Source organism: Numida meleagris, chromosome 6 (assembly GCF_002078875.1).
Source record: "Numida meleagris isolate 19003 breed g44 Domestic line chromosome 6, NumMel1.0, whole genome shotgun sequence".
In the NCBI taxonomy this organism is placed as follows: Eukaryota; Metazoa; Chordata; class Aves; order Galliformes; family Numididae; genus Numida; species Numida meleagris.
In genome coordinates this window covers 13,572,507-13,595,857 of record NC_034414.1, presented here as the reverse complement: position 1 = coordinate 13,595,857, position 23,351 = coordinate 13,572,507, and the positions used below count along the sequence as shown (strand labels likewise).

General features: G+C 38.3%; 1 protein-coding gene across 2 annotated transcripts in view; it reads left to right on the top strand.

Moving 5' to 3' along the window:
• The window catches only part of KCNQ1 (potassium voltage-gated channel subfamily Q member 1), a 330,702-nt gene that overhangs the window by 127,984 nt on the left and 179,367 nt on the right, over nucleotides 1-23,351 (top strand). The gene's annotated exons all lie outside the window — the stretch shown is intronic.

Genomic DNA, 23,351 nt, shown 5'->3' with positions numbered 1-23,351 from the left:
AGTTCTCAACATTTATATCAGGTTTTTCTCAAACATCATTCTTTCTCTTGATCTGTGTATCATCTTTCTCACTTGGGCACACATGCATCCTATGGCTTTGTTTACTTTCATCACCCACTGGGAGGAAAACGGCTTGCTGCTGGTTTTTGAGAGGAAGCCTGGTTCTGGCAGAAAAGGGAGAAGGAAGGTTCTGGCTTTGTGGAGGTTTCTCATCTGTGCACAAAACAGACTTAAGGGTAGTGAAGAAATTGATGTGTAGGGGGAAAAAAAGGAAACTTGTATCATTTTAATGCATTAAACAACTTTTACTAAGTTGCTGGGCTTTTTTTGTCTGCTTTGACTGGTATATATCCTTTAATGTGAAGTCTAGAATATTTGTGAGCTTGGCCCATGAGAAATATGTTTAAATCGTTAGAGAACTGACAGTTTGTTTACTGTCTGGGATACCTGGGTGCCTCTTTGAGCATAGGGGAAGCTAGAGAGCATCTGAGACTAGTGTTAGAGCAGAAACAGCCTGCTGTATGTCCAGAGAGGAAGCTTTACCCTGGCTGCATGGATGGCTTTGTGTGTGTGTGTATATTTTTTCCACATGGAGGAATTCAATTCCACACCTTTGCTTCATCCACGCTTCCATGAGAGACACCATTCTGTCAGGCTGCCCCTCTGCTGCCATCTGTCACATGGCAACAACATGTAATGGAATATTGGCGGGGAGGTTCAACCTCTGCTGCCATACCGCCAGCATCCACCTCTGATGTCATGGGCCAACATAGTAAAATAGGGGGCATTACTTTCAGAGCAGGCTTGTATAAATGTGCGTGCATATTCATGTAGAAACTCATTAATTCATTATCCTTTCTTTCTAGTCAGGTACCAATACAAGCAATGCGAGATGTATGTTTTATACCGTTGTCCAAAGTTGTGATTCATTTATTGATAACTTGTTTAAAATATACACGGCTGTGTGTGCTCACACAACCACGTGCACTCAGGTCTCCTTATCAGGAAGCACAACGTATCTGGGAGCCAAAGCAAAAGCGATGGAGTGTTTGCTCCGAAGGTACGCAGAGCAGGCGGGCAGCGCCTTTCCCGCCAAAATCCGGAGGTTTGCTCTGCATTCCGGTGCAGTGCAGGGGGTTTGTTGGCCCAGCGCAGACACATGTTCAGTCTAGCAGCTCCTCTTTCAGCCAGTGTTTGAGCAGCGGTTAAAAGAAGATGCACTCATGTGGAAAATCCTGGCAGCAGGCACTGCGGATTGTGTTACAGCAGCTGTCCTCAATGGGGAAGCAATGATGTTTACAGTGTGTGTTTTTCCATGGAATTTTGTTTGTCTGCTGCACATACACAACACAGGCTATTCTTCTCCGTGGTACGTTTTTGGGTACTTTACATATGAAGCATTTTCTGCCGCAGTGCTTGTCTATTAGATGTGAACACAGACGTAAGGCAGTCTCTGCTTTGAAAACATTCGCAATTAAAAGTCTGCTGTGTAGTAATTCAGGTTAATCAGCATCTCTGAAACCAGAAATAACTGGGGTGAAAAGCCTTGCTGATCTGAAACACGTGATCGTGCTTCAGGCTATTTGTTGAAAAATGGGGAAGAATGAGAGATTTTGTTAAGAAAGCAACCTATTTGTAAGCAGAAAAAAATTATCACAATCTTTTTCGAAGCTTGAGGGTGGTTTTGTAAACTGAATTGCAAAGGGTTTAACTCACGGTAACAGCATTGAATGCCTCGTTATATGCCCCAAACCCCTTTTTGTATTGTTTTTTTTGCCAATGAATCAGTCTGATGTGGTATCACTTGTTCATAGCTGTTTTTAGAGGAGCCGTCATTTTAGCACCTAGGCTATAATTGGCGCAAGTAAACAATGGTGATGTCACTACTTCTCCCTCAGTCATGCTTTCATTTATTTTCCAGGGAGGAATCTTTTCCTTACTTTATTTTTCACTTTCTGAGGTCACACCAGTGAAATTCAGTGGGTTTTGCATTGTTTTCCAAAGCTCTAACTCAGCAAAATGCTTCAACATTCTTTACTCCAAGCGGATGTTAGGAAGCTATTGGATTGGATGGGATTTAAGTATGAGCTTAAGTCCTATTTAGAGCATCAAGTAATTTGTAGCTTATGGATAAGCAAACACTGTTTTTTGGTTTGTGTTGTTGTTTGTTTTTCCTGGACTCATGCCTGTGAAAAATTGGATGTGAATTAAATCAAAAGCGAATTCCACACCCGTGCAATATCCCTGGATCCTTCCAAAATCTGCCTGTCCTAACAGCACTGTTGTGCAATGCAGCGAGGTTTGAGGAAAGAGAACCTCCAGGCAAGCAGCTCCTCATTCTTTTAGATAACTTTGTGTATAAAGAGGAGCAGTACAGAGACTGTATGAAATTGAATGGACATCTAGAACCCTGCATATTCAAGCTGAATACATTTTTTCTGGTTTCAGTAAATGTCTGCCAAGGAAGGGGATGGATCGCTTGGTGTTTTGCTGTTGTGACAGGATATTGATGGAGAGCTGTAGTGAAGTAGTGTAGCTACTCTTTGGGAATGTTACGACCTGAAAAATGTGCAGAACAAAGATTTAAGTAGCTTTTGGATAAGCACATGCAGTATTTAGATGTGTGATGGTCTTAGATTTCCATGAAGGGGCAGTGTTTTTGTGTAGAGTTCAGCCAGCCTCCAGAGATGCACAAAATCACACCTCAAAGCTTCCAGTCTGGTGTCAGAGGATATCAGATGGATATCAGAGGCCAAAAAACTACCCAAGTGGAATACAGAATTTGTGAAATGGTCTGCTTTCACTTTTTCCAAAGAAGTCAATGTTCATTACTGTGCCTTTTTAGTATGTGCTGAAGCTTATAAGCGCAATCCCCTTGTTCCACAGTGAGGTGGTCTCTACCTGTACTACCAGCAGCCTGGGTTTCTAACATTTCCTAGCTTCTGTCTTTGTATACTGGATAAAGAAGGTCCAGCTTTTAATTGCACCAGATCTTCAATTGAAAGACTGCAAGCGTAGCAACGCCAACCTCCTTGTCTTGTCCAAACTTCTATCAATGACACATACGTCAGTAGAGGGCTTTTAATTCTCTGCAGTTGCAGCGCAAAACAGCTTGAAAAGTGGAAGGTGGGCAAGACTGCAGTTCAGACAGTCTTCCTTCGGCATCAAAAATATCTTATTTCTATTAGTACCTCACACAGTCAAGCCGTCATAGTTGGTTTCATCCAAGTTTTCTTTCTCTTTGATCTCTGTGCTGCCTGCTATTATAAGATACTGAATGATCACCTCCTCCCTCAGGCTGTCTCAGGAGTTTACAGATGCAAACTTTCAAATCAAACAGTTTATGTTCAGCTGGTTTCCACTTACTCCCTACTGTTGCAAACCAGCCAAAGCAAAGTTCACAAAAGAGAAAAACAGTAGTGCAAAACACTTCATAAATTATCACCCGTTTCTCTTACAAATCTTTCCTGAAGTGCAGCTTCATTATTTACTCTTTAATATGAATCCATGATGAAAGCAAATCTATTTTGCAAGTTATATGTCAGGTGGGGTATTTTCATCTTGGCACTGCTAGCAGTAGCGGTTGTTTATATAGAATTCACGATAAATAATTGGTACGGAAATACTTTCTGCTTACATCTTCGTTTGTGTGCATATGTAGTAGTACCTCGTGCCATCAGCTTTGGCTGAAATGCTAACTCAACAATAGGAACATTGTGTGTGAAATCAGACCGCAATGGATTTGCATATCAACATTTTCACCAAATTACTCCCTCCCCCCCCCCCCCCCCTTCTTTTTCCTTGTGTAACTGGAATTATTATTAAGGTTGTAATCACAGAGACCTCTTTTACAAAGTGCAGATCCACGTTGCTGTCAGTTTTCATTGCACTTCTTGAACGTGTTGCAACCCTGAAAATAATTGTACCATAAATAGTGCAACTACAATTTGAGAGTTTGGTAACAAAATATAAGAATCTTTTAATTTTGCTTAACTTTTTTTTTCAGAGAGAAAAGTTCCCGCCTTTTTCCATTTTTTTTTTTGGTCTGGAATTTGAAACAGGCTAAAGTAGTAGCTTGAAAGATTCTTAATTTCCCAAATGTCTTTGACGCTTCTCAGTGTTGTTGCAAAACCCTCTAATCTTTAAGGTTTTGTGAGTGTAGGCCACCGTCAGGGAAGCTGCATAATTTGGCAGTGAAGTCATGCCTCATTCACTGACCATTATTTATTATACAGTTGTTTTTGCAGTTCCCGAAGATGATAATCCTGATGTTAAACATTGTTGGGAAGTTAAGAGTATTGAAGCAGGAATGAGATGATCTGAATTACATGCCGGAGGAAAAATCTGGTAGAAACATCGCATTAAACACAGCCTTCCTTAAAAAAAAAAAACAACAAAAAACCACTTTTAAATACTCCACTTTTACTAATTCATTCTGAAAAAATGTGTGAAAATAACTTGGAGTTCCTTTTTGTTTCTTCCTCATTAGTGGATATCTTTCCGTCTCGTTTCTTTGTTTCCTCCTCTCCTCAGCTTCTCTTATTCTGGATCATTTGTGTAATTTAATTAGAAGATGCTGAGGAAATTCGGAGCGCATGGTGTGCAGGTGGCTGCTACATGCTTCCCACTCTGCTTTTCTCTCTCTCAGCAGTGTAACCTGTGTATTCTTGCCCTTGAACTCTTTGGAGCTGCCAGACAGGGACTGCAGCAGTGACAACCTGTATTGTGGCTCTGAGAAGATGACAAATGGCAACTGGAGACGAGTTTGGGAGCAACTGCATTTATTTTTGCTTGTAACATAATCTGCCTCCTCTCCTCTTCTTCCCCCAGTGTTTTGAATAGAGCACTCAGGGAAGAGAAGGAGAAAAGAAAGGTTGGGCTGACACTTGCTTACCTTGCTTTAAGCTCAACAGCAGCAGTGGCCCTGGCAGACTGGACGCCTCTGGGAGCTCAGAGCTCCAAACAGCGAAGTGTATTTGACGTGCGGCATGAAAATGGCCGCAGCAGTGCAGGCAGTGTTTAAATTCATATTCAGTGATAGCATTCCTTTGTTGTGAGATAGGAGGTGGGTAGTTCCTGGCTTCACTGAAGCCAGCAGGGGGGTTGCCAGAAACTTGAGCAGGCCTTAGATTTATATCCACAGTTTTCAGTGCTATTTCGTTTCCAGGATTTGTCCTGAACTGTAACCTTATGAGCCAGGGGCTGTCCTTAGTTGCCACTTTGTACAGCACATGGATGGTATAATCAAAACGAAGTGCTTGTTTGAGGGTCTTAAACGTTTCCAGAGTGGAAGCGGTGGTGATTGAAACAGGACCGGTGTGCTCTTGATTTTAGTTTTCCAACTGACCCAAAAGCAACGTATTAGGAATTACTTCAGTGCTGAAGCTGGGATTGTAACTGAACATAGCAGAAATCAGCACAGCAGCTGCCATGAGATAATGGACCATGCTGCAAGAAGGGAGGGGGCTGTTAGCAGCCTAAGAGTGCAGGTAAGCATGATGGATGTGTTTGTCAGAAACCAGCCTGCAGAAAGCTGGATATAAAGATACAGTCCAAAATAAAAAGCTTCATGTGCTTTCCTTAGGAACATTAGAAATTTGTAACAGATCCAATTTTCTGATCAGTACTTGGCACGGTGTAATTCCACTCAGGGCAAACACACTTTGGGAGTGTATGGAAGCATCAGAACAGGGCAGTTCAAAGACACAAGTCGCTATTCAACAACACATTAATAAAGCAAGCACTTTTGGGAACGTGCATGAACTAAGAAATAAAATATAGATTTTATTCTTAGTAACCCTTTGAATAAGTTGTAGCAAACCTGTACTGGCAATTTGTAGCAGTCGTAGTTTCATTTGCGCTCACAATCCCTAATAGTATTTCAAACTGATAGGTTTAAGTTCATAGGGTTGTTGGTGTTGTTTTTTTTAAGATTCCTTACAATAGAGACTTGTTAAATGATATATGCCTACTAATGGTAAACAAAATTACATTAAAAGCTTCCATTGTAGTACTGACCGTGCACTTAGTGTTCCTTGTGGTTGATAAGCAGTGCAAAGCTTTCTAGCACTTGAGAATGAGGATATAAAATTAAACTCTAATTGAAGCATTTTAATGTAACTATCCATTTTGAACATGTGCAAATGATAATCAAACTAATGATGAAAAGGAACTTTTTTGTCATTTCATTTAAAATCTTAATTCAGCAAAAGATGAAATTTTAAGGAATAAGCTTTTAAGAGTAATTTGAAACTTTCTTCAGTAACTATGAATGCTTTGGGGTTGTGAAGTCTTGGCTACTTTCAAGGAGAATACCTACTTGCTTTTACTATCCTTTCATGTTCTGCTCATGGAAAATTTTACAAAGATTATGGAAGTACATTGAAAAATGAGGAGGAGCTGGCAGCAAAGTTAAAAACTATCCTGGACTATTTTGCTGTATGCTTTGACGAACAACGTTTGATGTTTACGGTTTGTTCTGTAGTAGAATTGTGTTTTGTGGCCTCAGGCAGAGAATTCTGCCTGAGCTATTTTACTATTTCTTTCTCTTTCCTTGGAGTACTAAGGAATTGTTGAGTCACCTCTCTCCTCCAGTCTCAGACTTTCTACACCTACAACAGCTTTTCAAAGCAATATCCTTGAGTAAAATAAGAATGGATGTTATTTTGAAAAAAAAAAAAACATTTCTATGAGGTTTCCTCTGTGGTATTTTTACATACCTTTTCTAGTATTTACCACCTTCCTGCTTGCTTGGTATGTGCAAGTATACGTTTAAAGTTAAGCGTATTACAAATCATACTCTTACTGAGCAAACAACTTAAGCATCTGCTTAGATGTAATTAAAGTTAATGGGATTGCTTATATGCTTAGAATTAAGCACATTCTTGAGTGTTTTTATGAACTGGGACTTTCTCCCCTTAATACTGGTGTGTTAGTCAATTCTGCAAGCTGATTGAAATAAAGGATTTGTTGCTATAAATGGCTCATAACCATGGTAAACCTTTTTGCCTGAAGATGAGCAGTATGCACCTGGCTTACTAGAGGTTAAACATGATTTTATTGCAAAGGAGAAATCAGGTTACTTGGGATTTTGTCTTTTTATTTTTTTCCAGTTTTATGTAATGATAAAAAATCAAATTTACTTCAGATGCTGTCTTTCAGTCAACCAAAAAAAAAGTCTGTAATGCTTGTGAAATAATTAACTTCTGATGGTTATTCTAAGCTAGTGCACTGCCAGTTTGCAGTCTGAGCAGTTGAGAAATAGAGCACTGACCATTGAATTGAAGACAAACAAATCAAAGCCGCTTTTCCTGTCACACATATTTGTGTTAATCCTACTACAAGAGACCAAGCAGAGACACAGTAGGTGTTAGGAATTGTTGAGAAGTTCAAAGTGTGCGTGCTCTGTAGGATGCAGTGACTGCAGGGTGCACTGCTTTGAAAGGGTGATGTTGCAGCCCCGCAGAAGGGCTCTGTTCCTTTTGGATCTGTTAAAAGGTGCTGTTATATTTGGTTGGAAAAAGACTGGGGAAAGTTGACAAGGAAAGCCTGATAGCCGGTGTATGTGGGGGGTCTTGAATATTTTACTTTTACATGTTCTACTGCAATTACGTTATAAACAATTCACACTACATAGAAGAAAACCGTTTAGGTTATCTTGCCTGATATTCTTGCTGGTGCAGGACGGTGTCCTGCTTTTCTCTGTAGTTTTACACTGTTTTTATCCGACTCAAATGACAATGTGTTTACTACAAGACTGTTTCATAATCTAATGCATTTTACTGTTAGGAAGCTTTCTGTTGCTCCGTTAGCTAAATTTTACTGTTTGAATTCAGACCATGGTGCCTTTACGGCACATGTCTCCATGAATTTAAACTATGCAATTCCCATTGCTGTCCTTAGCTGTATACACCATTCCAGGTACCTGTACATGCAGTAATTTTGTTACCAAAGAAACAATGTTACTGCATAAAACTCTTCACACTCCAAACAGCTGAATGTTCGTCAACCTGGTCTTTCTTCATTGTAGCTGTGTAAAAGCTGTTGTAAAAGCTGTTATATCAGCTGTTCTGGTTCAGCTGGGCAGCCTATGCTGTACATTTGGCATAGAGGTAATGGTTTACAATCATAGAAGACACATAAGAAGCTGCAGGCAATTTATTTTGTGTGAATTTTATTTTAATCACACATTGGACTGTTTTAAGCCAGATATTCAAAAAGAATTGCAGCCTCTTTACAATAGTCTGGTAAATTAAAAGAGCCATAAAACTGACTGACAGGCATCTTCCCAGTGTAGGGAGATCTATATAGACTCTGTGGGATCTCTGACCTGTAGGTATGGAACAAATGTGGAAATAAGGGGTAAAACAAACAATTTAACCAGAAACAGTTAGATATTGCTACCGTTGTCAGCTTGGTGGGGATTGCATCTTCCAGCAGATATCCTCAAACCATTGCCACCTTGATGTATCTAGCACACAAGGAGACACGGACAAAGAGACGAAAGTGCAATTCCCTGACAGTGATAAATTCAGCCTGAGCTGCAGGAGAATGGGACATGGTTCTGTGAGGTCTGACAGACCTCTAAGATGCAGATCTGTAGTGGTAGACACAAAGGTGTGATTCACAGTGCTTGTATGAGTCCCCGTTAATGAGTATTCCTTGCCTGTACGAGCTGGTTGAAGTATCGCTGGCACTGGTATGGAAGCTCAGCTTTTGGAGGTACCTCACTGTGTTATGTACCGTGACTATGATTAGATAAGGGTTTCTACAGTCGTAATTCACAGCTAGGAGAATGTCTTCAAAGCTTTGAGGTCTTATGAAAACACATTTTTGGCTTAAGTTGGCTGTGGATAGCCTTTTGTAAATGTATACCTATGCCTAATACAGACTCAGCACTGCATTTTCTTGATACAGAAGGGAGAAGGTGACTGGTATGGAGTCAGAAAGAGAGAGTTTGGGGCTGCTAAGAGCCATAAAGATGGAAGCCCAGTGTAGTAGCGCCTCCTTGCTGCCTCCCTTCTGAGTACTGGCTGATATGTCCCATCTTAATTAGAAGCTTCCTGGCAGCTGTGGTTAACCTTCAAGGTTACAGTGCCTCATTTTTATTACCCTTGGCTCTCTACTCTGTTATAAACAACACGTCTTGCTACAAAATGAAAAGCTTTGTCTTCCAAAATTAGACTTACAAAAAGTTTACACTGTATTCTGAAATGTCTTTGGCTGAACCTTTTGCTTTCCTTTTTACTCTGTGTTTATCCAATAGTGTTTGTGAAACAGTTGTGCTTCGGTTTAATTTGACTTTGGAAGAGCTGGTTTATACCCAGACTTTACTTCCATTATCTTTAGATTGAAAAAAGTTCAGAAATCTTTGTACAACTGATCTATAAGTAGAATGTTATTGTGGTATTGCTGCAGCGTACTACTTTGGAGACATTAGAGCTAATAGCAGTGAAGCTCTGTTGCTTGCAGTTAAATCCAGTCCATACAGTGAAGGGACTGTGGACCTTGTCTTTTCAAGGTGGCATTTGTTATAGCTGTCTCTGAAAGTGCTGCTATAGTTAAGCATCTTTAAGTAATTTTATAATAAAGCCCTTATTTTCTTAGCTTTATGGCTTGACCATAGAAATTTGCCCTTGGCAAGAACTTTGCATGCAAAGTCTGCTATCGACATAGGAGTCTAAGTTACGTATTCATTATCTTCTCCTTCTTAAATCTAATTCATTTTAATTAGAGATGGGCTTGTGCTGCAAAAATTAGATCCAAATCTTAAACTCTCCTCCCCCAGGTTTAGATGATGTATAGACTTGACACTTATTTTCAGGCCAACCTTTTGTTTAAATTGAGCTGGCAGCAGTTAAGCAGCGCAGATAGCGTCAGGTTGTTCCTATGCCCCAATGACTCAAGTTTCTTTTTACTATTTTCTTTCAAAGAACAACATTTTTGTAAGCAGTATCCTTCCTTGAATTTAGAATGATGTATTCCGAAATCTTCAATTTATTTTTGAACTAAGCATTTTGGAAAAAATTCAAATGGCTTCTAGGTTTTGCTCTATTTGGAAGAGAATAAGAAGCTGGAAGGCTGATGTCACAGCCTAGATTGCCTTCCTGGAAAAACACCGATCTGTACTGATCACGTTAATGGCTCCCTAGCTCCTGGGTCTGGGTAATGGTTTTTAGCTCCAGGTACCTCAAGTCAACTCCAAAGAGCAAACACTTTTCCGGGGCATGTGAATAATCCAGAAACTTGTGCCTTAGAGAACTAGTGCTGCAACCTCCCCCATAATCGGTGCGTGTTCCTCTCAGGCAACATCTGGCTGTCAAGAATTCTAAATCTCCATCTTCAGTCCAGATTATTTTTGAAATGAAGGTAGTTTGAAGAAATTCTTGCTTGGACTGTGCTGGCGCTAAGGTCTGTATTTGTGCACTTGTTCCTGCATTTGTTTCCCATCAGCACAAATACTGCAGGACTCAGTACAATACAAAGAGAGATGAAAATTACTAATATCTCATGTATTGAATAGGTCTTCTTATGTCTTTTATTGCTGCATGATTGCTTAATTGATATATAAAGAATAATTTTCCAGAAACATCCAGTGCTGCCTTTAGGTTATCACAGTTGGTTGCTGTGGTATGTGACCGGCGTATCATACAGGTACATGTTTTGGTGTGACCAAGCACTTGAGAGAGGGGAAATTTGAAGAAATTTAAGATCCTGCTTTTCCAGCATGATTCAGGGTAAAAAAGAAAAAAATTACAAGTGCACACAGCCAAGTGTCTTCTGAATATTTTGGGCTTGTGTAGTTTTATTCCTGAAGGGCTTTAGATTCGTTTTACAAAATTAAGCGATGAAGTGGTCTGATAATCAGTGTTTAACATTAAAGCAGCATTCCAAAGCTATTTGTTCATGCATAATACCAGAGTAGGGTATCTTGTTACGTGTTCTCTTTAATACATACTCAGTCTTTTCCCATTAAATATATCAAGGTGATCAACACATCATTTGAGAAGAGAATTGAGGTGCAGTGTATTAACAGTGTAAGGGCCACATGCATTACCAGCAAGAGCAGGGATGCACGGTTATTGCTGAGGCCATACAGGATGCACCATTATGGTAGACTTGCAGGGACTCCCTCTAAGGAGCAGTTGTTCCCCATTTGTGAACCTATCTCAAAGCTTTTTGTTCTATCGAGACTCGCAAGTATGTGATATCTTGTGATTTTTGATCACTTGAGAATTTCAGTATGTGGCTTAGAAGGCCAGGAAGATGCATCTCTTTGAAGCATAAGCTCCTAAGTGTAATTAATTAGGGAACTGCAAAGACTGACCCGTCATATGTGTGTCTTTCCACTGTCATGTGTTATCCAGCTGGCAGCGGGTCAGACAAAAGTATTGTTTAAACTTTACTTTCCGATGATAATTAGAAAATTAACAGAAAGCATGTAATAGCTATATTAGGGGAAAACAAATCTTTGTTATACCATGCTGACAAAATCCAGACCACTTCATTTAAAGCTGAGGAAATAATCCAAATTTAAATGAACTTTTTTTTTTTTTTTTAAAAAAAAAAGCATGTGGGAGAATCAGCAGAGCCAGTAATACTGTGTTTGTAAAACACACTTGTGACATAAAATAGTCAATTGTCAAATGTGTTATTTTTGGAATATGGCATAGCTTGAAGTGGTTAATAACTTATTCTAGCCTTTGCTTCAACAGTATGTGGTCAAGTTTGCGAGTGCCATTTTGTTTGCACTGTGCTCTACTCGCAACCTCTGCCAGTTTATATTTTCATGAACACTGCAAGCAGCTTTTCTACTGGGGCTATAAATCATGCTGTTTCCTTGACATTTTGGGTATTAATAGCCATGAGATGCACAATTGCAACCAGTTTGTTCATTTGTTGGAGCTTATGTAACAGTTTTAGTTGGTTCACCAGGTGCTTAAGTGGTGTCTTGGTGAGGTTACACCGTGGACCAGGAACTCCTTGAGCCCTGATTCATGGGCAAGGGCTCTTGGTTGACAACTGGGGAGGAGAGGTTTGGCAGTACTTGCATTGGCTCCTGATTTATGGAGAAGAGCACTGTCAACACCACGCCTGCTGATCTGCTTGGACTAATGGGTACTTTTACATGGTGAAGTCAGAGCTCTCAGCACACTTTTTTTCTTTCGCTGTACTGATGCTCACTTGGATATAAATTAATAATGGGACAGCCGTTACTTGATACACTTCACGTAACATATACACAGAGGAATCAAAGCATTTTTTGAAGAAAGTAAAGGGTAGATGGGAGAAAATAGATCTAATGCTTCAGGATTCTTCATCCCTCCAGACTACAAGAGCATGTATTTTTCTCTCTATTTTAAAAATTAATATTGAATGTGTTTGATCTTGTGTGAATGATTAATATAAATATGTCTATTAGCTTAGTTCCGTCTTCCTGTGTGCAAAGAATCAAAATTTTTATTTCTACTAAAATAAATAGTAAGAGACTTTTGGGTCTCTTTTGGTGATTAGATTTATTAATAAGTTGACTGTAGTGTAAAGCATCTCCATTACAAGATATCTGTGCTTTTGTTGAAAAGAACTGTTCACTAGCTCTCTCCAAAATAGCTTTTATGTTGCTAGCATGGAGTGAATGTTGATTTTAAATATGATTGAGAAAGGGGAAAAAAAAATCCACTCTGAAAATGCCTTTGTTTCAAATGCAACTGCATTGTGGGAAGCAGCTTCTTAAGCTGCTCTTTTCTAATAATTCCTCCCAAATGCTGATAGAGAACTTAGTGGATTTTAAAGCCACTGTGAGCCTGAAGTTAGCAATACAGGGCCTTTGTTTTGCATAAATAAATAAATCCATATTGTATGTTCAGTGTAGCTCCTCCAGATTGTAACGAGATACAGTTTGTGTTGTTTTTACTTCTCAGACAGCTGTTCTTGGTGTACAGCCAAGCAGCACAATCTCATGTTGCCTACATGTTTGACAGAGAAGGGGCTCATATTAAGCAATGTTCACTCCACTCGCACAAACACATTTTTGGCAGTAGCTTATTTTACTGTACCTGAATGTCATAAATATCTTCATCTGTTTTTTTTTTTCATTTTTTCATTATTTTATTTATTTGAGGACACGAGTTCATGATGGTGACTAGCAAAACAGACTTGAATGGGGTACTTTTAGGTTTGTTGCAAGGTTTCTCTGTTTTTTTTGTTTTGCATATAACCCCTGCTCCCTGTTAACTGAAAGCTGCTAAATCATATATTGAAGTGATGATGGTGAACTACTCACCCGTATCCTATCAAGGTGATTTCCCTTGCTGCTTCTTGGCACTGGATTCAAGTTAGAAATCCTGGGCGGAATGCATAAATGAACTTTTCAGAATAACATCTTCACTGGCACAAGTTTATTCAATGTTTCCCGGTGAAAGACCATAAAATTAATTACAATTTATTTTGTTTCTCGTAGTAAGAATTTGCATTCAACCAAACGCAGAAATTCCCCTCTGTTGTACTTTTTTTTTTTTGCATAAAAAATATGCCAGCTGAATGCTACTGAGAGTATTTTTATCCCCAAGGTCTATATTAATCCTTTCTTGCTGAAAGACGTATTTCTGAAATATTTATCATAAACCTGCCATGCTGTTGTCACATTGTTCCTTTCCTGGAATGATCTGTTCTGGGACTTTTGCCAGCATTGTTCCTTCCATTCAAGTAGGAAATTCGCTGAGAAGTGTCTGGTGCTCTGATGAATAACATGACACTTGTTCATCAGCCTGACTGGTGATTCATAATCCAAATGTTGATGCCAGGCAAAGCAGGAGTAGCCAGTGTGTGGCCTGTCAGTTTCACTGACATTTTATTTGCAAGTATAATTTAAATTGTGTCTTTACATAAGAAACGGGGAAAGTTGTATCTCTTTAAATCAAATTTATGAAATACTAAGTTTGTGTTACTTAGCAAGTTCTGCAAATAATTAGTAAAAATTCAGTGAGTCTGAGGTTTTGATTTACAGTTCCTCAATCGTGAAATGTTTGAGGAGGGGTTTCATCTATAGTATGAAATATTTGCTTCAGTTGCTAAGCCAATAACAATGTTCCTTAAGAGGGATTTGTGTGTAAAGGAGAAACAAAGAAAGCACTCTACAGGTTTTCTTTTCCATGCGTTGCAATTGTAATTGGAGATATTTCTTATACGAAAACAGGCATGAATGCGTTGCTTTCGTATCTCTTGTTTCATTCAAAATGCATTTATCTGTTGGCTTGGAGTATTCTGGAGAATAATTTGATAATACTATTCCCTTATGAAAGCATGTAAATTATGAGAAGTGTTTCCATTTCAGGACTGCGAAGTATTATCTGGTCAAACTTTATTGTGGGCTGGAATACATCATTTTTGAGCTTCTTGGAGCAAAGTCTGGCAGCTATTCAGAAATTAGGTGGATGTTGGAAGTTTTTAAATAGATGTTGAAATGTACCTGGAGCAGAGTTGGACTGTCTTAAGACATGGTATTATCTTTTGTGTATCGAAAAAATCGCTTGATTACAGTAGTCGAGTTAAATTTACTTAAATAAAGATGCCTCTAACTGTAAATAAGTCCTAAACATGTCAGTATACAAAGCAAGTAACAGGAGAAAATAAGAATTATTATTTCAACCTGTAGGTCATGAGACCATTGAAGGTTTTATGATCAAGGTGCAGTTACTTGTTTAGAGATCTCGGACACCCCTGGATGAGGCTACTGCACTCCTGATATTCAAAGCAGAACACAACATATCTGCTAGGGGAGAGGAGGTGCTTTTTTTTTGAGCAGTAGCTGTGTGCAAGAGGCTCCAAGCCTCTAGATTAAGACCATAAATCTCAATCTAGACCTCATTCCATCACTGAGATCCTGGCCTCTTGGGTCTTGTCGTGCCCTTGTACAACCCCAGAACTATCCCCTGTCCTTTCATCCCGCTTACCACAAAGTTATTTATTCCCTCATTCCTCATCAAATCGCGCTGGCACCTCTACTCTGTCAGACCCCCAGGCTAATAATCTGCCTAAGCCACAGCTTTTGAAACATGTCCTCTAGCACAGGCTTCTCAGAAAAGTTGGTTGCAGTTAACTTCACCTGATCTTTAGTCCCTGTAGCACTAAATTCTAGACCCAATGCTCAAATTCCCTGTTTCTCTCTTCTGCTGGAACCTACCCCTTTGCAAATCAGAGCAATACTGGGATCTTGCTCCTGATTCTGTCTGGGATTCCAGAACCTGGAAATGACGCACCTTTACTGAAATCTATGGACGTGCAGTAGCACTGCTCCTGACACTGGCTTGGGGAAGGGTAAGGACCCTTCAGAGTGTCCTTTATCCTCTTCAAAAATAATAGAATAAAGTGTAAAATGGCCTCACTGGGCTCTATGTCTAACAGCTTGATTTCTAAATGAGTGTGTAAGATGTCAGTATTGCACATGTATCCAGGAATCTGGAAGTCAATTGTTTCCTTTTGAATCCTTTGTCACTACTAGTGATAAGAAAGGAATTATCACTGGGATCTTATTTTGATATACCACAATACAATTCCAGACAGCCTGCACTGTTAGCTTGTAATATTTGTTCAGTTTTAGAATCAGTGGAAGGAATGTCTTTATCATTACTTGAATGAATTTGAGAGTACAGCCCCTTTGCAACAATCCTGTCTTTTGGTTTTGGAGTCAGTGTTTTGGTTTGGGTTTTGACCAGCTTCCAAATTCTTTACTTAGTGAGTATTGCTTCCTGGTATTGCTGCAGGAAAAGTTCAGATTATAGGCCATTTTAAGAGCTAGATTTTTCCAAGAAAAACCCTAAATTGTATGTCATTAGACACTTAGTTAATTAAATTGGATCAGCTATGCATCAACCCTTCAGTCTGAGAGATTCGCTTTTCTGCATGTCTTTTGGGTAGAGATAGAATTCTGACTGAGTTCAGTTTTCTCTGACAGCAATGTATCTTTATATCAACAGCTGCGAGGTAAAATGTACATGAAAATGACAAGTCTGATTTTGGTAGACTTGCCAGTGTTTTACTTATTGGGTTATCTCTTTCACCAGCACTTATCAAATTTTTAACTTGAGTGGAAGCATAACTGAAACCACAAATAGCTATTCGCATTTGTGTTATTCTATTAAGTGTTTATTTCACTTACAATTTAAGGTAAGATGATTTCCCTGCTTGTCTAATTGTCTACTAAACATTGAGTTTTTTAGTTGTTCTAAAATTCGTGTCACTTTTAACGAGCAGCTTAAGAAAAAACAGCCTGGCCTCTTGGTTACGTGACAAGCTACATTTCCAGGTCAGTAGCATGTGTTTTGATCATGATTTGCATGATTGTATGAAAATGCTTGGAGAGTTCCATGGTTTAACCCTCTAGTGAATTCTCTTGAAATTATAGAAATTAAAAATACATTTTTCTGACTCACTGAATTATCTGCTTATTCAAAAAAAAAAAAAAAGAAACAACCCATATTGAAAATAAATACTTGAACCAGATTTGTTTAGCCTGTATTTCCCAGCTTCTTGCTAAGCAGTTCAATAGAAAAACAAGTTTTATTTTCATCTTCAAATTTGTTGAAGTAGTCATTATATTTAGAGTCAGATGAGCCTAAGGTCTAACGTTACACAAATTTGGTCAATCTGACCCTGAATTCTTGACTGTAAACACCATAAATCTTCTCTACAATAATTAGTTTCACATTGTAAAGGCCATGCTGTGAAGGATAATCCCTCACGCAACAAGTTGAGTTTCTAATTTGTTTTCTGTAGCTCAATGAATTCCAAAAGCTTTCACCATGTTTCTAGTGAGTCATTTATCGGCTTCATAATAAAGCATAGAAGGGACATCACAGATCATCTGCAACAGAAACCAAGTTGTGTATTGTCTGAGAACAAGAATAGGTAACCATGACCGAGTGCTACAGGCTTTAATTTGATGTTTTGTTTTCATCATTCATATTATTTTATAAGATTTGAAATTTATAAATCATCCTAGAGAGTAATTAAAGTTTGTAATCTGAGTCCAGAGGTAGTTTTTGTTCATTTTTATGTGGAGTATGTATCAGGCAGCCTTCAATAATATGCCAGTCCTATACTTTGCTGTACTGCAAAAGGCAGTAACTAATATAGGGAGACATAACGCCATGACTCAGCTAATAACTAAGTGCTGTCTTTCATTCTTTCATGTAATTTTTCAGAATAGGCTTGTTACATTTCTTCGTAGTCTATAGAATTTTGTAGATCTATGTTTTATCGAGTAATAAAATATTTAGCATAATTCAAGTAGATTTGAGTAATTGGTCTGACAACAGTAGAATATATCTCTAGAGTAGACACTTGAACTCTAGCTTTTAAATCACTGCGAAACTCAGTAGTGTTTGAACTGGCAATAAATCCCATCTTGATTCCAGTGAGACCTTTTTTACTTTTTCATATGTTTCAGGTTTTTTTTTGTTTGGGGGCAAACCCGGAGTATTGCAGTTGATTTAGGAGGAAGATGAATCTGATAATTTTGACTGAAGTGAGTGTCCTTTTCAACGCTGCTTTGTTTCTGTAGTGATGCAGAAATAATTTCAGCCAAATAGCTAGAAATTCTACAAAACACAGCATCAATCATGACGTCGTATTTTTAGGACAAATTGGTTGTATATCTGCCTTTCTGCTTCAGGACATGTGAATCAAGAATTCCAGACCACAGTCCTATTTTGTCACCCTTGGAGTTCAGCTTGACATTCAACAGCATGTCAGAAATGTTTATAAAAGAATCCCGTGAATGCCAGCTGTAAATGCAACTGTGTAGATCCACTCTGTACTGAGTGGTGACTTGTTTTCTGTTCTGAGTGCCATTTGGGCACAGAGACCATCTCTGAACATGAGCCTTTGTACTGGCTGCTGTACTAAAAACAAATGTGCTGTCTTGATGTGACTAGTGTTGGGGATTATTAAACCAAGAAGTGGATTACTGGAATTGACTCTTCACCCAGCTTTCCCCTTCCCTGCGATTTTCAACGATATTGTGTGACTAAAACATATATCGTAAAACAGCAAGAGAAAAAAAACAAGCAAGCAAAAGATAGACAAGTTGGATAAGATGAAGCATTTGCAGGCACTATCCTTGACAAATGCTTTGCGGATTTTAGAGTAGAGAAGGCTGTTACAGTATTATAGTATAATAGACCTTCCATTGATAGTAATCTAGTTCAAGAGCTTTGTGTCTTACTCAGATGATCTGGCTGAGAAAAGGTACTCTGCTTAGCAGTAACTCAGTGTCAGTGGCCATTATTTTCATACCAGCTGTCTTTTCAAAACAGATATAAATCCATGTGAATTGTGCTGTCCAGTGAAGCACAGTGTTGAGGAAGCTGTTGGAATTGTAAGGGGCAGAGCTGGAGCTGAAGCAGACAGAATTCTCCGAGATAGACGGAGGCTGTTTTTGTGTCTGTGGCTACCCAGGAGGAGGGAGCAGGGCTGAGGCCGAGTGCAAAAACTCCTCTGGGCAGCACGCTGGTGGTTAGCAGTTTGATTGCACAGATTTTGGTGCTTTTAAGAATCAGTACTTAATTAGTAGGACAGCTGCTTTATCATCAACATTTATTTGTCATTGGCAGTTGGTGTGTAATGAATCCCGAGTTCTGTTTTGCAGGCCTTGTCACTCTGAGTATAGTCTGCGTGTTTTTGAATTAATCTCTGTTTTTATGGGGACTCTATGTGGAAGAGCACTTTCAAAAATAACAAAGTGCTTCGATAATGCATCCAGATTTAGAATTCAAAATCTTTTAATGCCCTTATTAAGACTTTCCCCAAATTATGCTTCTGTATGCTGAACCTCTACAAGTCCTACTGACTTCTGTTGGAAGTCTGGTCTAGATCTGTGGCGTCTCAATTTGTGCAACTAAAGGCTGTTAATAATGATAAAGTATTGAAGTGTTGTGCTCAGTGTTGCAAATGTAAAAAGGGATTTGAATCTCCTTGGATGAATATGTAACCCTTGCCTCACGCATAAGGCTTTCTCTTCTGTAATTTCCTTCCTCACTCAGTAGATAAGCATGAACTAGTCCTGTGAGTTCATGCATGGATGGGGATTGTTCATCCCTATGTCCTGTCTGCTGCGAGTGTTTTGTAGGGTAGACCAGTATAACTGTTAACTATTTAAATCCCTAATATTTAGTAAAATAGGATCTAAAAGGTTCTGGTTAGCTCGAAAGTAGGGAGTGCTGTACAGTTATTTTACTATATAGTGACCTTATTGTCTATTGAGGTTTATTTATTTAGTGCCAGTATAGACCCTGCTGATTCTTGTTCCTTTAGAGCTTCTCTTATGCCTCTAAATTTTTAAATTCTTCATAAGTGTCAGATAAGATTATTAGTTTAGGCATAGCTCTATTGCTCTCATCCTTGTAAGAGCTGTAACACCAATTTGCCATCTAATCCTTGTGTTTAAGAAGGACTGCTCTCAACACATCACACATCCTGCACCTTTCACTTCCTTCTTCGGTAGTCAAAAGGCTAGATATATTCTCTTAATACCTGCATATATGTTGCTTTTCAGAAGCTTTGAAATTTTTGGATGAATTGTTTGAGAAACTACCTAAATCATTTTGATAGACATTCTGTGTTGGAAAAAGCCCTGAAGATCCTAATCCATTGATTTACTCTGAGATCTAGACTTCTCAGCATCAAGGTTTCTTCAGAAACTGGGTCAGGACTTTCCAGGGAAGAAACATCTCTCTTCCTCCTGGCGGTAATGATAATATTCTAATGTTCATAGAATGCCATTTAAATGACTTAGAGACTTTTGGCACACTCATGGAAGACTCTTGTTGAAGATTGGCTTCAACTATAGATTTGGGAAAATTTTCATAGAGAAATTATATCGTTATAACTAGTCAGCAATTTGTTGTGAATTTCTGAGAGAGGAGAGCTGTCAAAAAGAAATCTGACTCATCTTCAAAAGAGCTTTTGCAGTACACTGTTTTGATCAATGGCTCAATTAACAATAAAAAAAAAAAAGAAAAAAGATCTGAGATGGTTAAAATATCCCTATCAACATTTTTAAATAAAAAGATCTGAAAGATCTTTCATGTTGAGGCAGCACTTTGTAATGAAGTACAAGCTAACCTATCTTGGAATTTGAAAACCAACTTTTAAAATGTTTTGATTAACCAAAACTGGAGCATTGTTTCATTTTTATTTGAAATCCTCTTTGATTTCTTTTATTTTTTTTCTGTCTTCTGGGATGGGAACAATTTCAGAAATCATATATGGTTTCACAGAACAAAAAGACTTTTTTTTTTTCCCCCCACCCAGCTCTTGAAACTCTTCACTAACTGAAGATCTGCCCCTTACAGTTTGTTAGCCTATTGAAGTGTTAACCTGATACTCTGAAGTGTGGGTTAGCTGTATCACTTTCAAAGGAAGCAGGGATGTAGGGTCACATTCTGATGTCCTTACTCACGCTGAAGCAGTGCCTTGTGCTGCCTGGAAGTCACACTGAAACTACTTAGTTAAGAAAGTTTTAAGCAGTATAAGTAAAGTCTCTGAAATTTTAAAAATCAGTTAAATCCATATGTGCAAATGGTGCTTACCATGCGTTCAAACAAGATGCTGAAAATTAATTATTATGCTGCTTTATTTTAAGAATCAAAAGCTGCTACAAAATGTAGTCTTTCTCTCCAGTTCCTTGCTCAGCCATGCATTTTTTTGTTTGTTTGTTTTTAGTGTTATTTGGTGAAAGAACAAATCTTGTTTAGTTTACATGGAGCTTAACTGTACTGACTTTCACATCCTATTGCAAATAGGAGCTAAGCATCTTTCAGCTTCACTGACAAATGAATCTATTCTGGCACCTAACAGGATGTTTTCAAATGCTTCTGAGTTACAGTGGTTCTGTTTCAGCTGTGCTTTAATGAGGGATTGGTCCCTTAAAGAGTAGTGGTCTCCTAAAGAGGAGACAGTGGACAAAGTGAAGGCTTCTCACTGGTTATTTTGTGTATATTTTATGTGCCACTGACTCTACTAAAAGCCAGCAGGCTTGTCATTTGAGGAAAGCTGGTATAATTGAACTTGTTTGGGAAGTTTTAGGAGAATACTTTAGATATTGAGATATTTGTGTTGGTATATTTTCTTAAATTCTTAAAATTGGCTTGACTATGATTTGTTAAAATCATGCCCAGAGCCTGAGTTTATAGTATGACTTAGTTCACCTTATGCTGAAGTTGTAATTTTTTGGAAGCGTAGCTGGAAAAATTGAATATGTGGTTGTACATCAGCTGTTTATAATCAAAAAAATGTGTTTAAGGGAGTTATAGAACCTTTATAAACTACACGTGCAAATTACTTTTGGAATTGCTTTATTACTTTCAGTTGTTACTACCATTGATTTGGGTAACTATTCAAATCCATTGTTATGGATTAATTACAACCATAATGTGGCCTTTTGATGCATTTAACTTCACTTACATCAGCTAATCAGAGGAGCATGCATGTTACGCTGCCGCAGAACATGGAATAATTAATTTTTAATGTTCTCTATTTCTCTAGTGAGTTTTTTCTAAAAATAGAATGCAGACTTAAAAGATGGAAGAGATTTGACCGGGCAGCAAATGTATTTGTGTGCTTTTCGCAACAAGAACAACTAGTGAAATATTTGAAGTAAATTGGCAAGGAAGTGAACTTCTGGTCCATGCACTTCAACTCCTTTGGGAGTGTGCTGTTCATTTGTTAATGCGCACAACACATCATTTGTACGGAGGATGCCAATTCCTGCTGTGTTTCTCTGTTTTTCTTTCATTTGCATGTAAACATGCCGTACTTGAGTTCTACAAATTCAACTGCTGTGATCCATGGGAAAATTTGGTGCATTTGCATGCATAAATATGCAAGGATTCTAAGAGGAAAGACTCGTATTACAGTATACGCATGTGCACATTTATATTCACTTATTTAATGGAAATATCTAATATGTAAAGTATCCAGGGTGAACGTAACATACATTTCTTACATATCTTATGTTTATCCATTATGAACATAGTTTGTGACCTGACGAGGACAGAAAGTTAACTTGAAAACATTCTCAGAGCAGACATTGCTGCTACTATTTTTATCCAAAACTCTACTACAATGAGCCTTCAGGCTGCTTTTCTGACAGGGTTACTAATCAGTCCTGCATGGTTTGTACACTAAACTGAACTATATGCAGCTCTTGCCTGTTTGTTAGCCAGAAAAAAAAAAAGCTGTCCCTGTGGTATTAGGACTAATACCTGAGCAGGATGGAAAAAATAACCAGAAAACATGTTCTGTTAATAACAGCCTGAAAAACACAGTTGAAAGTGAGCAGACTTGCGGAGTTAACTGCTAATAAAAATTGTAAATGGCGGTCAGTTAGACGTGAACAAATTGAAGCTGGAAAAGGAAAGAAATTATGACTATAAGAAAATGAGATTTTGGCACTGGCCTTCAGCAGGAATTTGAACAGGAGGATGCAAACTGATATTGAAATAGTTCCTGAGTGTCAAATAAGGCACTCTGTGGTATAGTTAGTTAAATAATAGAAATGTGGATGGTCCTTCCTTCCAGTGCTCATTGCATCAGATTTGGGAACATTGTACCGTGTTTGTCACCTGTGCTTTCCGAACAAATTTAAATGGAGTTAGAGATACCAGGTTGAGTCTTTCTGACAGCAACCTTTGGTGGGATTAGCATTCCTAAAATCAAAGTGAAAAAAAAAATAGGAAAAAAAATGTATTCAGAAATGCTTTTTACTCCTTTTAAGCTCCTGACACCGCAGCGGAAGTCTGAAAGTCAGCTTACATCATCTGGACAACTTTTTAAGTGCTTGTTACCTTCACCCCATGGTTCTTTTCAAAATGGCAGCGGTTGCTATCTTTCCCAGTGCAAAGGATACCAAATACAGTAGTGTATCTGATTCCTGCCTGTTGTTCTATATTGCTATTAATCTCAGTGTTGAGATCACCATAAACTAGTAACAAACGTTTACAGAATCACTCCATTCCTATAATATTATCTTTATAAATCGAGTCCTGTGTGAAGCAGATGAATATAAGCTTGGTTGTTTGAATATAAGTCCCCCAGTTTAAGCTTTTACTATCAGGGTAGTATTTTAGAGGGATCAAAAGTAACCTTTCAAATAACTTAATTAAAAAATGTTACAGTACTTTTCAACTTTTTCTGTTCTAGATCAAGTCATTGTGAGTTTTCTTGAAGGTGAACTTTGTATTCTTTCCCTTCTCCAATTTTACTACCAGCTTATGAAATTGTGGCTTTTTTTTCCCTCTTAGCTATGTCCTAATATTATGTTTTGTCATCTAAGCAAGAGGTACAGATGAGGT